This window comes from Columba livia, chromosome 1 (genome assembly GCF_036013475.1).
Source record: "Columba livia isolate bColLiv1 breed racing homer chromosome 1, bColLiv1.pat.W.v2, whole genome shotgun sequence".
Lineage (NCBI taxonomy): Eukaryota > Metazoa > Chordata > Aves > Columbiformes > Columbidae > Columba > Columba livia.
The window spans coordinates 67121976-67136180 of record NC_088602.1 but is presented as its reverse complement, the minus strand read 5'-3'; the positions used below and the strand labels follow the sequence as shown (position 1 = coordinate 67136180).

The window sequence follows — 14205 nt, the reverse complement described above, 5'->3', positions numbered from 1 at the left end:
CTCTCAGCTGCTATCATTTCTCTCTCAGTCATCTTTACTTTTAGATAGAATAACTACAGTCCCTTCACCCTTTATTCATAGGTCTCATGTTCTGATCATTTTTGTTCTCTTTTGACCTCTGCTCTCCAAATTGTCCACATCTGGTTTTAAGGACAGTGTTCAAAAAGTGGACACAGTACATCATTCATCACAGATCACTGGCACCAAGCAGAACTCAGATCATATGTTTGTTCTTTCTTCCCTAAGAAAAGGGTGTTTTATTGGTTATAATCCACAGTGTGTCTGCTCTTCTGGCTGTAAAGAGTTTCTATGTAATAGCAGTTAGATTTTTTAATAAAGTCTTTAGGCAGCTAAGGAATGGCTTTTTAGCATTTCTAGCATTTTAAATGCTCTCAAAACATTTTTTTTTTCCAGAATTTTGTCATCATTAGTATTTGCAATATAATGGTAAGACAGAGAAATATTATTGTTGCCATTTTTCCAATGAAGAAGCTGCAGGACTGCAGAATGTGCTCTGCAAAGGCATATTTTGTCTTGTGAAGAGAGAAAGTGTTGCTGGATACTTCTGCGCAGGCTTCTGCATTATATTTGAAATCTCCTTCTATAAAACACGATTACTGAATGAGTGCAGGATTCTAAGCCAAGTCTCTCTTCTTAAGGGCTCTCAAAGGTGCTTAACTGTAAGCTCATATGATTAATATTTTGCTCATTTCTGCATTTTCCATTTAATTACCTAAGTTTTGGTCTTTCATGTGCTCCAGAGCACTTTGCCAAATTCTTTTATCCCCTTTAGGACAGCTGGCCAAGGAGAAAGGGAGAAGAAAGCTGGAGAAGATAGGACCAGAAAAGAACCTGAGGGAGAGGCTTCAAGTGACAGGAAAGACTGCTTCCTTGAGCAGAGATGAGGCTCTACACCTTACCCTAACCAGAACATGGAATTTTCCAAGTATTCTTAAAGTACGGTGATCCTTTAATGTCAGCAAACATGTGAAACCCACTTAAAAATGTGTCTTACTTCCCCCTTGTTACTGGTCCTCCCCAGGAGATGACACTCTACTGTTGCTACCAGGTTCTCAATAGCTCAGGTGACAGAGGTCTTCACTGTGTAGCAGAGGTTTCCAGCCTCTGAAGGACACATGTACAAATCAGAATGGTTCTGCCTAGCTTAATTTGTACCACACCTATTTTCTTTCACCTTTTTTTAGTCTTACTTTAGCCCTCTTGTTTCTATGCATTATATGCATAGATATCCATTATAAAACGTGATGTGACATCAATTTCCAGCACTGCTAGGGTATCTGCATGATGCAATCTGGTACTCCAGTGGCATGTTCTCATGTGACATAAATTGAAATCACAGTGGTTCATAATGCAGCACAACAGGTGCACCAAAATGTTTTAAATGGTTTATATTATTTTCTTTTTTTTATTTTTTTAAAGTCAGAATCAAGAACAATGGCAGCCATTACATTAGTTTTGCAAATCCTTGCAGGCAGAGCAGCTGGAAAGAGGGGATCGGGGAGAGGACGGGTTTTGCTGTTTGCAAGGGGGATGCAAATGCAAATGCAGTCGTGCAGTGTAAACCACATATTATATTTTTTTTCTTTCATGTGTTGTGATAAAAGTAGTTTTCTTACCAGTATAACATGTTTCATTAATACAATGTTTAAATAATTAAATACAGAAACTCTGGAGGCGATGGCTAAGATAAAAGTTTGTAGGCAATCCATTATTGTGATCAGACAGTACTTCTTAAAATCCATGGAGATGCAATTTAGTAATTTAACTTCTGAAGTCAGTTGTTTAATAAACTATTACATTTTAATATAGTTTTGTTCTTGTCAAAGGGAATGATTCATTTCCCCTCTGTCAATTGTTCCAGCTGAAGTTATTAGTGGTTCCAGGGTTCAGGGGGTGCTGGGTTCCTGTTTGAATATCATTACCATGCTGTTCCTGCTCTCTGGATGTTACCACTGTAATGTTACACGTGTGATCTTTACTGGTTATAATTATTTTGTAGGAATAGCAACTGCTCTCATGCAAATCTTCAATATTGATATATTTCATTAGGTTTAATTCTGTTGGCAGAGAGTAAGATACTGGTTAAGGGGGATATATAATTAGTTGTAGTAGGATTAAATGAATATTAGTATACTCTGATAATGGATATCCCAGAAAGAAACCTGGTAAAACCATTAAATAGAGGGAACATAGTAGCAGACAAACTAAACATTATATCTGCTACCATCAGAGTTTGTCTCTGATGTTTTAAACAGATTTGCTCATTGAAGTTTCAATATAATCTTCTTGTTCATTTTCTTTATTAAAAAAGCTTTCATTAAAAATATATTCTTAAAAGGAAAAAAAAAAAAAAAGGCTGCATTTCTGTTTGTCTTTCTTCTCTTTCTCCTCCTATGAAGATTTCAGTTATATAATGTTGGAATGTAAGTTTAACACTGTATGTTCAGCTCCTTCCTTTGCAAGTTTCTACCAGCTGATAAAATGCTGTTAAAGACAGGCTTGGTAATCAGTTAAATCTTCCTCCATATGCCCATCCATTCCTGGTAACAACCGAGGGTGGTGGATGCTTCCATGCTACTTCTGCACAAAAATACTGAGGGAACAAAGACCAGGAGTGCGACACCCACTGTGCCTTGAGCTGGTCATTGCACTTCACCTGCTGTGGAGTTTGTCTCAGTGCAGTGTGACAGGTCCATGAAGATTAGGGAGCCAGGGCCTTTCTGCAAGCATTTGCTTATCAACAGCCTTGGCGACATGTGGGATTATTTATGGCTGAGTCTTTTACCACAGTACTTATGGTTCTGAGATAAAAACAATGCACCAGAGTCCACACCGCCTCTCTAGCTGAAGAGATGGAAATTGGTATCATTTGAAATTCGAGGAGTTTTACTGTACACAGGAATAATCCAAATGTGGAACAGGATTTGTTATTAACTGTAAATCCCCTTTCCCCTAAGAAAACCAGAGTAAATGCAGGAAATGAGCTCCCATTTATATACCACGGAGACAACGCTTCATTGTCACTTGTGTTTTAAAGTCACCAGTGAAAAGTAAATGGAAAGTGGGAGCAAATATCAAGGTGTTAGTGGCACTGATCTTTCCACAGTGTAGTCAAGAGGAATTTTTTGTAGCATACTTACAACCAGTGAGAGAAGGCTTATATATACAGAATATTTGATGGTTTATACTTAAGAGCATGTGTTATTCTGCACCCAAATCAAGAAAAGGAGAAACAGCTTCACCTCTTCTTTTTAATATTAGTTCTGGATATTTCATACTTACTTAGTCTTTACCTTGTAGTATTTTTTAAATATTTCTTTAAACACAAACACAAAAAAGAACCTGTGTTAAACTAATTCCAAGTATGCATTTCTGGAATGCCTGAAGATTATTGTTGCTAGGTACTTGCAAGGCACATAAGATTTAATAAACAAAGCGTTGCAAACAGAATTTCCCTGTACATGCTGTAGAAATTTTACTCAGTCCAGCTTAACTCCATCATATTCAATTTTCCCCTTGCAGAGGAGCATTCCCAAAAATATTATTATTCTCCCACAGTTGTGTGAAAACCCTCAGGAAAATACTGAGTTTCCTTCCTTGCATTCATTTCTTCTCTTTAAATTGTATTTAGGACAGTCTGTGCCATAATCTGCCTGACGTTCCACTTGGCTAAAGCCAGCAGGACCTTCTCTGTATTCCAGGGCAGAATCCATTGCAGACATACTGTATGTTACCAAATCCACGTGGCAGTTCAGTTCTCCTTAAATATGGTCTTCAGCATTGCCCATTCCACTCTTCTTTTATTTGTGCTCAAAATGATTTTATATATTCATCAGCAGTCTCTGAGTTTCAGCCTTACAGGAGACATTAGGCAGAATGCACGTGCTGAACAATTTTGGCCTCAGGCAAAGTGACATCTTTTCTGTAAGAATCTGCACTAGTTACCACCCAATCCACACTGATATTGTTTTCCCTCTCTTTCTTGGTCACTATCTCTCAAACTGTTTGACCCAGATATACATTTCTGTCCAACCCCTAAATTGTATGCACTGGAATCATCCTGAGTAAATCACAAAGAATTTTTGTCTTAGGAATATTTATTAATACTGTTATTATCTTGTTTGGCACAGTTTTGTTTTTCTTCTCATCCCTGTGACTCTGCAGACAAAAGTTGCATGCAACCGGTTGCATGCTGCAGAGAATACAAACCTAAAGCAATGTAAATGTTCTCTAATAGCATTTATTTGCTTATTATGCCCTGTGAACTCTACAAAGATGGTTTCTACATAGGAGAAAACTAATTTGCTATCAACATGCTAGTCTTATTGTAAATGTCTGCCAAATTAGATTTCCCTTTGTCCAAATTCACCTTGGATATATACATATAAAACTTTGCAAACTACTATACCTTGCCTGTGTAATGCTGGAGGTATTGAGTCTGTATAAAATAACAAAGCTTCCTTGTTTTTCACGAGGTAGAAACATAAGAAACAATGGTGTTCTTGATATCTATGCATCACTTTTAGCATTATGGTAGCCTAGGCACTGGCATAATAGAAGCATCAGATAAAATAATAATACTCAAATGATGTTTGCAAAGTTGAGCTCGTAAATGTCAAAGGTGATTTGAAGTGGACAAGAGTGAGTCTTAACAAATCAACTAGGGGCTGCTGGCAATTGTTTCTGTTCTTGGTTCTTATTGAAACTAATATTGAACAAATTGAAAGAGTGATTGCTTTAGAGCCTTTGCAATGTCTTCACCAATCTGTTGCCCATTTCCATAAAAAATGGGAGTGAAAATGGCAGGTGACTTCTTTTGACCTCTCTCAATATCACTGTGGCTCCTGTCAGAGGCCTGAAAAAGCAGTTTTTCAGGCAGACTATTATCTGCCATAGCAAGTTAGTTGGCAGAGAAATTGAAAAATATCAGTCAAATAATCTATTTAAGCCTAGTCTTTCTGTATGTGTTATGATCTGGACAGTAGCAAACCAGCAAAAAATAGAAGTCTCAACTTGAAAGTGAATAAACAAGTGGAGTTAGTTCCTTTACCAGACATTTTCCTTTGTTATATGAAATTCTTCTTCTGTCCTTCTGTCTCCATGATTTGATTGTCAGCATTACAGTAATATAAGAAGCTACCTGGAGTGCCTGAATCCTAGTCCCCCTTGTCTTCCTGACTTATTGGTTTTTACTTCTCTGGAATCATGGATCATGATTCAGTCCATGATTTTGCTCCACATGTGTTGCTAACTCATTCCTCTTCCACCTAGTATCTTTCCTTCGATTCACCGAAGTGTCACCACTTTGATTCCATAAACTAGCTGCAGAAACACCTCCTCCTTCTAAGATTTATTTTCATGAACTTTTCCTTCTTAGAAACTTGTGATACCACTAAAGTATCTCTTTTCTGCAAAGACCAAGACCTGTCTTTCATGCATATCAGATGTGTGCTGACACTTAGTTTCCCTCAATTTCCTCTGTAACCAACAGCAGAGATCTTCATTTTCCTTGAAATCAGGTCAAACTATCTAGTACAGGTTTTACTCTTCAGAATTGTGTCTGTCTTCTAGGGGGCATTTGAAGAACTACTCTCCTAACATTCAAGTGTCTTTAAAGTACTTAAAATTAAGTAGAGAACTGGAGTCTTCATGACTTTGAGGAGCCCTTAAAATGGGCACCTCAGGACCCCAGTCCATGCTGCAGATTGTTCAGCCTAACAGTGCTGGGATTACCTAACAAACACCTGACTACATCAAGTGAACAGCTTGGACCCTATTTCTGCCTTATCTCTTTTACATCAAGCTTACTTTCTGCCTCAATCCCATGTTGCTAGAAGGTATCAAGACCACTACAGGCCTCTCTTTCCTCCCACATCTTCCAGTATGTGTGCCTTTTATCCTCTCCCAAATTAGCTGTGGGTTTCAGGCGTTCTCTCACAACTGCTTCTAGCTACTACTCTGCTTAGGTATCTAGTCCTAGCTTTCCTTGACTAACGCTTAGTTACCAGCCTCTTCTTACCTTGGGGAAGCAGATATCTTTCACTCCCCTCTTTCACAGAAGCTAGGCACTTTGTAGAGATAACCAGGACTTCATCTGGGAAAGGAATTAAACCTTTTTTGATGAACCATGGCAGCCACAGAGGACTCTTCTTGCCTTATTTTCATGGCTAGAAGTGCCCAGGTGCCCTTTCTTAAAATTTAATTTGCTTCTGAACATAACCTTTCCTGCTATGAGACTTTAAAAAGACATATTATTTGTCTTTGGAATATCTTAACTAAAGAATTTGGCTGAAATTTCAAGGTTAGTCTGCTGTTACTGAAAGTAAGTTTTCTCTTGTATGAGTTCTGGGTTATTTAATGTAACATGTGATTGCTGTATCAAAACCAGATTCTTTAAAAAAACAGATGCACAGTTTTTCAGCAACAAGGAAAAAACATCTTGTTTTCTTTTGTATGAGTGGACAGAAACAATTTAGACTTCAGAGAATTCTTCTCGCTTTTCACCTTCTACCATTGTGAAGAACCACTGTGTTTAATTAAGGACAGAGTTATCAGATATACTCAGACAATGTGTACCAGAGCCATTTGGTTTCTATCGGCAATCATAAGTGCTAGGGAAGGAACTGTGTGAAAAATACAGGTATTAACATAGCAAAACCAGAGACAGTTACAACTGCCATTCTGAGACCCATTGGAGAGAAATTATTGACTGACCATGTGTCCTGGATTCAGCTGGGATAGTGTTAATTTTCTTCCTAGTAGCTGGTATAGTGATATGTTTTGGATTTGGTATGAGAAAAATGTTGTTAAAACACTGATGGTTTTTTTGTTGCCAAGCAATGTCTATGCCAAGCCAAGGTCTTTTCAGTAAAATGTCGGGGGGTACATAAGAAGCTGAGAGAGGACACAGCCAGGACAGTTGACCCAAACTGACCAAAGGGACATTCCATGCCGTATGACATCATACTCAGTATATATTTTGAAAGAAGAAGAAGGAAGAATGAGGGCATTTGGAGTCATGGCATTTGTCTTCCCAAGTAACCATTACACATGATAGAGCCTGGTTTTTCTGGAGATGGCTGAACATCTGATTGCCCATGGGAAGTAGTGAATGAATCCCTTGTTTTGTTTTGCTTGCATGTGTGGCTTTTCCATACTTATTAAACTGTCTTTAGCTCAACCGATGAGTTTTCCCATTTTTACTCTTCTGATTCTCTCCCCCATCTCACGGCAGGGGTTGGGAGATGTGAGTGAGCAGCTGTGTGGTGCTTAGTTGCCAACCGGGGTTGAACCCCGACACCATGTTGTACAGGTATAACGCCACAGCAGTAGCTCAAGCTTTCTACAGTTATCCAGGTTACTAATGGAGTTAACACAGAGTTGTCATGTTACTGCAAAATATTCTCCTGTAATTGGCAACTCATTAGGTGATGTGCTACAACTGGGTCTGAACATTCCTCTGATTCCTGATTTCAGGAAAGTTGATTTTCATCCAGGTGCAAAGTTTAAAGATACATAACTGTAATTGCTAGGCTCAACATTTGACCCATTTTTGCCAGTTTTTCACTACTGTGTGATTTTTTTCCGATTGTTTTCATTTTATTTCATTAAATGTTATTTTCATTTGTCAGAATTTAGGACTTGTCCTGGTTTTGGCTCAAACAGGACCAACACTTTCAGTATTTTTTTTTCTTTCTGTTAAACTTTTAAGAAACGGTACTTTCTGAAGTTGACTACATGATTTTCAGACAGTGTCTGCTTCTGGAATTGACAATGTCCTATGTTCATAGTTGTTACTAAGGTATCAGTAAGAGTAGTGTGTAGAAAGGCCCCTGTTTATACTTAATTCTACAGCAGCCAAGATTACCTATAGATCTCTTATGTTCCACAAGCATCAGTGTGGTACACAATTCTGCACTTATATCAGGGATATTTTGGATTGGTTTTCTATATTTTTCATTATTTCTATTATTATTATTATTATAAGTATTCATTGTTATTGTTTCATTAAAGCTGTTTTAATTTTCCAGCCCATAAGTCTCTCTCCCTTTCCTTCTTTCCTTTATCTTCTGGGGAGGGAAAGGGTTAATAGAGAGTATCTGTCATTCTTTTTAATTGCTGCTCTGTCTTAAACAGTGACAAGACTCTAGGGCTATCCAACTACGAAGGGATAATATAACCAGATAAGTATAGGTTCCAGCTAACAGTGTTCTGCCTTGCAATGCTTCAGTGTTGTGGATCTACGAAGCTTGCAGACTGAATATCATTATTTCACTCAGACACCCTTCTACTCCCATGAGGCTGCTATATTAACCTCCTACTTTTCTGTCTGTCCTTTGTAAAACTCAGGGTTTTTTTCTCTATTCCCCCTACATTGATGCTGAGAATGACCCAGTTCAGATGAGAGGTTCTCAGTACTCAGAATCTAACTGTAGCACTACAGTCTGATAAAGATTAGTCTAAACCTAAACTTGACTATGGCTTTTATTACTACAAGGATTACTTAACTGCATGATGCAATGCATACACATTCCATATTTGTTTACTACAGAAGAAATAACAAAATAAAATCTTTTTTCTGGATTTGTCAGTTCTTCATCTTGTGCAGGATTTAAATATCAGACTATCAGTGATATTCAAATCCACCAGAAAGGCCTCCCTCAAGATTTAAAGCAAGAACTGGGATAGGGCCTGGTTCCTTTGCTTTCTAGAGGTCAAGTTTTTGATCTTGGTGTTTTGGTTTTCCCTCAAGAGATTTTTCTGCATTCACAGAGGAAGACACAAGGTTTGTTTGTATAAGACGTGAAGTGCCTAGCAGTGAGGATAAAACAGGACTCTGTTAATTGCTGCAGGCAGCTGGGCTCACCAAATTGCTCACCCTCCAGGGCAGTTGCATTCTGTGCCTTTGCAGGTGCTGGGAAGTTAGAAGTAGCATCGTTCACCTCTCAGACAGACATGGAATTAGGTTTCAAAATCCTCATCCTTAGCAAGAAACCAGAATAAAAGGGCATTGTGGCAGATAGCAGCATGGGAGGTAAGGTTCAGAGTGGTTGGAAAGTGAGCTATCTCTGCAAAAGTATTAAGTGTGACCTACTGTCCTCTTCATCCAGTTGCAATGTTGTGGTCCAGCAGGTTTGCAGTCTCTGGGGTCATAAACCCACACAAATAGGCACTTTTCCTCCAGTACTGTTTCTTCACTGTTCCTCCACTTATCCAAGGGAAGTGGCTGATGCTGAGTGGTAACAAACTGTGACGGTGCTCTGGGCAAGACACACCTCATCCACAAGCTTGTGAAAGGGTGAGCAGGCCATGTCCTGCCCGCCCCATCTACAGGCACCAAAAAGGCGGATTATTCAGGGATACCACATAGGCTTCCCCTCTTGGCTCCTTGCAGGACTCATCACTTGCCCCAGACACAGATTTGATTACTTTATTCTGCAGTACTTTGTGGGCAACAGGCTCATTTCCAAAATGCCTTTCTCAGGCACACATCGCACCTCTCCAGGCATGCCACCCTTCTTTTTTCTACTCTTAGAATATTCTTTTTGAGGGGTTCCAGATCCAGCAGTCCCCTGGATCTGACCTTTATAAAAGACTGGGAAAGGGTAGGGTTTATTCCATTTCATTCTGTCCTTTGCAGCATCTTTGTGATTTATAAAGAAACAACAGCCACTGAGTTTTCTTACTTTTATCTTTGTTTTATTTTTAACTTCAGCAATTTCAAATATTTAAACCTTTCTGCCCTTTTTCATGAAGACTTTCTAGGGAACTTCGCAACTGGCACTATTCAGAGCTCTTTCTCAAAGGGCTGACTGAGCCTTTTTCTCTTATGTTTGTCAAGAATTTAAGTCCTATAAGTGCATATGGGAACAAAACAAAACAAAACACTTTTAAAAAATATTATTTAAATGTCTCACCCTCCTGTCATTAAACAGTTTCCAATCTTTTGTCCCTTTTGATGTCATAATCCTAGCAGTTCTCCAGGCTCCTGAGGACTTATCTAGGGAATTCAGTACCTGAAAAATAAATGGGTTTGAAGGACAGAGATGATTTTTTGATGGTTTATTTGTATATCTGAAGAAGAGACAGAAAATAAGAACATTATATATATATATATATATATATATACATAAATTTCACTTTAAGTTCTTCTGTATCCTACTGTTTGCCAATGGGAATGAAGAGGCAGTTTCAGTGTTCTCATTAATAGCACAGATTGATTATCAGAACTCCAAGGTTTTTTTTCTTCATCATATTCTGTTGTAGAGTTTTTTCCTGTACTTACACATGTGTATCTGGCATAATACCAAATTATATGTAAAATTCCATAGATCTGAATTGCACTTTCAACTTACCAGTAGTGTCAACTCTAGATATGGCTTTTTTTTCCCCTGCAAATTCTTGCTTTTAAAATATGGATATAAAATATCAGTTAGAGTACTGTGTCAGTCAGTGTCCACCATTTCAACCTGCTACTTTCACTTGGAGCAGCTTATACATTACACTCTATTCATGCTGCAGAACTACCATGCCCTAGAATGAATACAAACTAGGGATAAAAAGCTTTTTGTTTCAAGGCTCCACAAATGTGGAATCAGTTACCAGTTGATTTAAGAACAATTGAGAGCTTTTCCTGTTCTAAGATGGAACTGAAACAATACTTCATGATGACTAGAAGTCGTTGTAATTGTTTTAATTGATGTTATTCTAGTGTTATCTTGGTTTATTGTTTATTTATACACATTTGTTTATCACAGGTCATGCTTGAAAATGGGCTTTCATCACAATTTACATAGTCAGCTAACAAATATATGTATGTATATCAGCTACACTTGTTTATATCTGACAGCAAAATCATAGGTATTCTACATATATTTCTTGCCTTTATGTTTGTGCTATTGATTAAGACATCTGAGTTTGATTTCAGCTTGACTTTTAAGTTTGTAGGAGAAACGAAACAAGTATGTATCTAATAATATCAGTCAAATTATTGTTTGGCTCCCATAGCACAAATCAAGTTAAGGCATTAAAGAAGCACATGTTACTGCGCTTTTTAAAGCAGTTCACTATTTAGTTGAAGGGGTTTACTCCTGCACTATGTTGTCTTTAAGCAGCATTAGCATTCAGAAATTATTTTTGTATGTCTAAAGGCAAATGATGTATTAAAAACAATTACAACATCACTTGTAGAGAAATACAGTCTGACATCAAGTATATATTATCATAGCTGATAAAGTAATGGCATGTTTAATTTACACTGTCTGTGAATGACAAATATCTGCTTAAGTATTCCTACCTGTCTTTACATATCCAGTAAGCAAACTAGCCAATACATAAGAGGAATAGAGAGGAAGAGCAAGTCATTATTCCATCTGTTCCATTTACAAACTCAGAAGTCGCAAATGTGCAGCTGGGAAATGTGTTTGTCTCAAAGCTTCAAATCTGTGACATGTTAATTCATAAATAATTGCAGTCACATGGTCTTCCTCGAGGGCATTAGATCAGTATTCCCAGTACAGTACACTTACTTGTAACAGAAAAGAGAAGAGTGGACAAAGGTGGTTTTCATAAATCAGAGAAAATTGCTCAATAAATCCAAAACATCTTTCATTATTTCTAACAGAAAATGAGCTTAGTTATGTAAGCAACATTTTTTAAATTTGAATGGTCTTTGGAAGCTGGTGGGTGAGGAAATAAAGTGCAAGGCTACATTATTTTTGGTTATGGAAGCTGTCAGCTAAAGGTTTCACAGCCCTGGACCAAATACTGCTCTGACTTGCATCCCACGCTAACCTATGGATGACCTTACATCCAGATACTAAACACTTTGACCAAGAGCACTTTTCTATTGGAACGGTCATATGATAACATTGCCTGTGTTGTTGTCTATATGCAGCTGTTTGCAAAAATACAGGGTTTTTCCCCAAAATTTTGTCTTTGGTACCCTGAGTGCACAGTGAATAATACAGTATGAAAGGAACCTGAAGAAATTGTTAGGGTCCATTGTGTCAATCCAGCTTCTACAAATGCATATTAAGTCCCCATTCAAAAATGCTTGTGGTACTTTTTCTGTTTGTTTTGTATTGCAGTCCATTTTTAAACATTCATACTTCTTCCTTTTTCACTGTCAGAATACCTAAGCCACTCTGAACTAGCCTCTGGACAAATTCCAATTGAAATTAAAAACCATTTTAGTTGTACAAGAGTAAGTGGGGGTTTGGTTTGGTTTGTTTTTTAACGAATCAGGTGAAATTTAGAAAAAAAAAAAAATCATGAAGACTTAGTATTTCTTTCAGCTACTAAAAAAAGCATCTTGTTTCATCTGAGCTGGTTGTCAGGTTGCAGTCAGTATTGGAGTTAGTCTCCTGAAAGCAGGAATTAGAGTGGAAACCTAACCCTGACTGTAGCTATTATTGTTCAAACCACCACAAATTTCTCTTTATAAGAATAGCATTTTGTTCAAATATCATATTAATTTGCTGTAGACATATGGTTGTCATCCAAAATTTCATGTTTCTAATAATTCATTTGCTAGAATACTTCAAATTCAGAGAATCAATCTTGTGAGTGTAGCATAAGTACAGCATCACAAATGAGAATGCCAAATTTAAACTGTTTAGTCTGAGAATTTATTGCTGGCACTGGAATGGTTGTTGGCAGAACATGTCCATATAGGGGGTTCGTTCAGCTACTTCATTTCCAGTCTATGTCATTAAGCAGTGGTTTGAGGACACTTGGTATTTCAATGCACTAGAAAAGAAAAACATCCTCCTCCCCCCCTTTCTGTTTAATTGCATATTGGCATTTCAGAATTTTGGTTTAAATATTAATCTGATTTGCATTTATACATTGGGAATTCCTTAAAGTAATTGAAAAAGTTTGTCATTAATATAAGCTGTCAGTGTCATGGATTTTGATACTAGTCTTAATGTTCATTTTGCAGATGCTGATGCACAGTGTTTTTATCTTGAGTTTTAACAGCCCAAGCTACATAAATGATGTTGAGCAAGCAGGTAGTGTAGGGCTAGGGGCACTGTGTTCATGAAAGAGATTTACTTTAGCAATTCTCATATTCCAAACAGAGAAAGTGTAGGTTCAGGGTATAAATTGTGCTTTTACTAGTTAATGCAATGTATAGGGGTGAAGGTTTGAAAGGGCCTTAAAGACAAATCCTGTCCTTACCTGCAGCATGTTGCACAAAGTTGTCAGACACAGCCAGCTGCTACTTTCATTGTACTGTACAGTGTCAGACAATCACAGAGCTGTTTACCAGCAAACCTATCCCATGCAGGTCATTCAGCCCAGTCTTTTTTCTTCTTCCCTCATTTATTGCATCAGGATTGACTTCATTAAAACTTGAACCATTGCTGATAGACCAACATTAAGTTTGGCCTTAAATTCCTGCTCTGGAAAACCCCTTGACAGTTTGCTCCATGATCTAACTGTTCTTGCAGTTGTAGTTTTTCCTAATATTTAACCCTGTTATCTGTGTTGCAGCTAAAATCCATTACTTCTTGTTTTGTCCCCATTGACTAATGAGAACAATTGGTCCCTGTCCTCTTGGTAACACCCCTTTATGCAATTATCAAGAGTTATTATGTCTCCCTTTTAGCTTCTCTTCTCTAGACTGAACATATCCCCATCTCTTAAGCTTTTCTCCTGGGCCTTATTTTCAACACCTTTTATCATTTCTGATGTCCTTCTTTTAAGTCCCTCTAATTTATCTGTATCTTTTGAAAAATGTGGTAACCCAAACTAAATACAGGTCTCTGAAGCCTCAGCCGAGTCAAACAGAGTGGAAAAACTGCCTTCCTTGCATTACGTACAATGCTCCAATTAACACAAGCTAGTGTAGCGTTTGTCTTTTCTGTGACAGCCTTGTCTTTTTCACTTGTTCAGTACATTGTCCCTCATCACTACTACTCCCTTTGCTGGAGTTTTCTGATCTGACTGATTATATCTGTAGCTTGGATTATCCTACTCTTAGGCTGCTTCACCATCTGCTCTGGGTTTCCATACAGCCACATATGCTTCCCACCACCATACTTATTTGTATGTGGCTTTGCTTTATCTGAATCTTTGTCCTAGTGCCACTAATGTACCTGCAACCATTGGAGTAGTTTTGCTATATTATAACTAGGATAGACTTCTTCCAGCAATTGAATACCCTCATCAACAACACAA

At 37.8% G+C, this 14205-nt stretch overlaps 1 long non-coding RNA gene across 16 annotated transcripts in view; it reads left to right on the top strand.

The window, feature by feature from the left end:
* The window catches only part of LOC110360325 (uncharacterized), a 206807-nt gene that overhangs the window by 10612 nt on the left and 181990 nt on the right, over positions 1-14205 (top strand). The gene's annotated exons all lie outside the window — the stretch shown is intronic.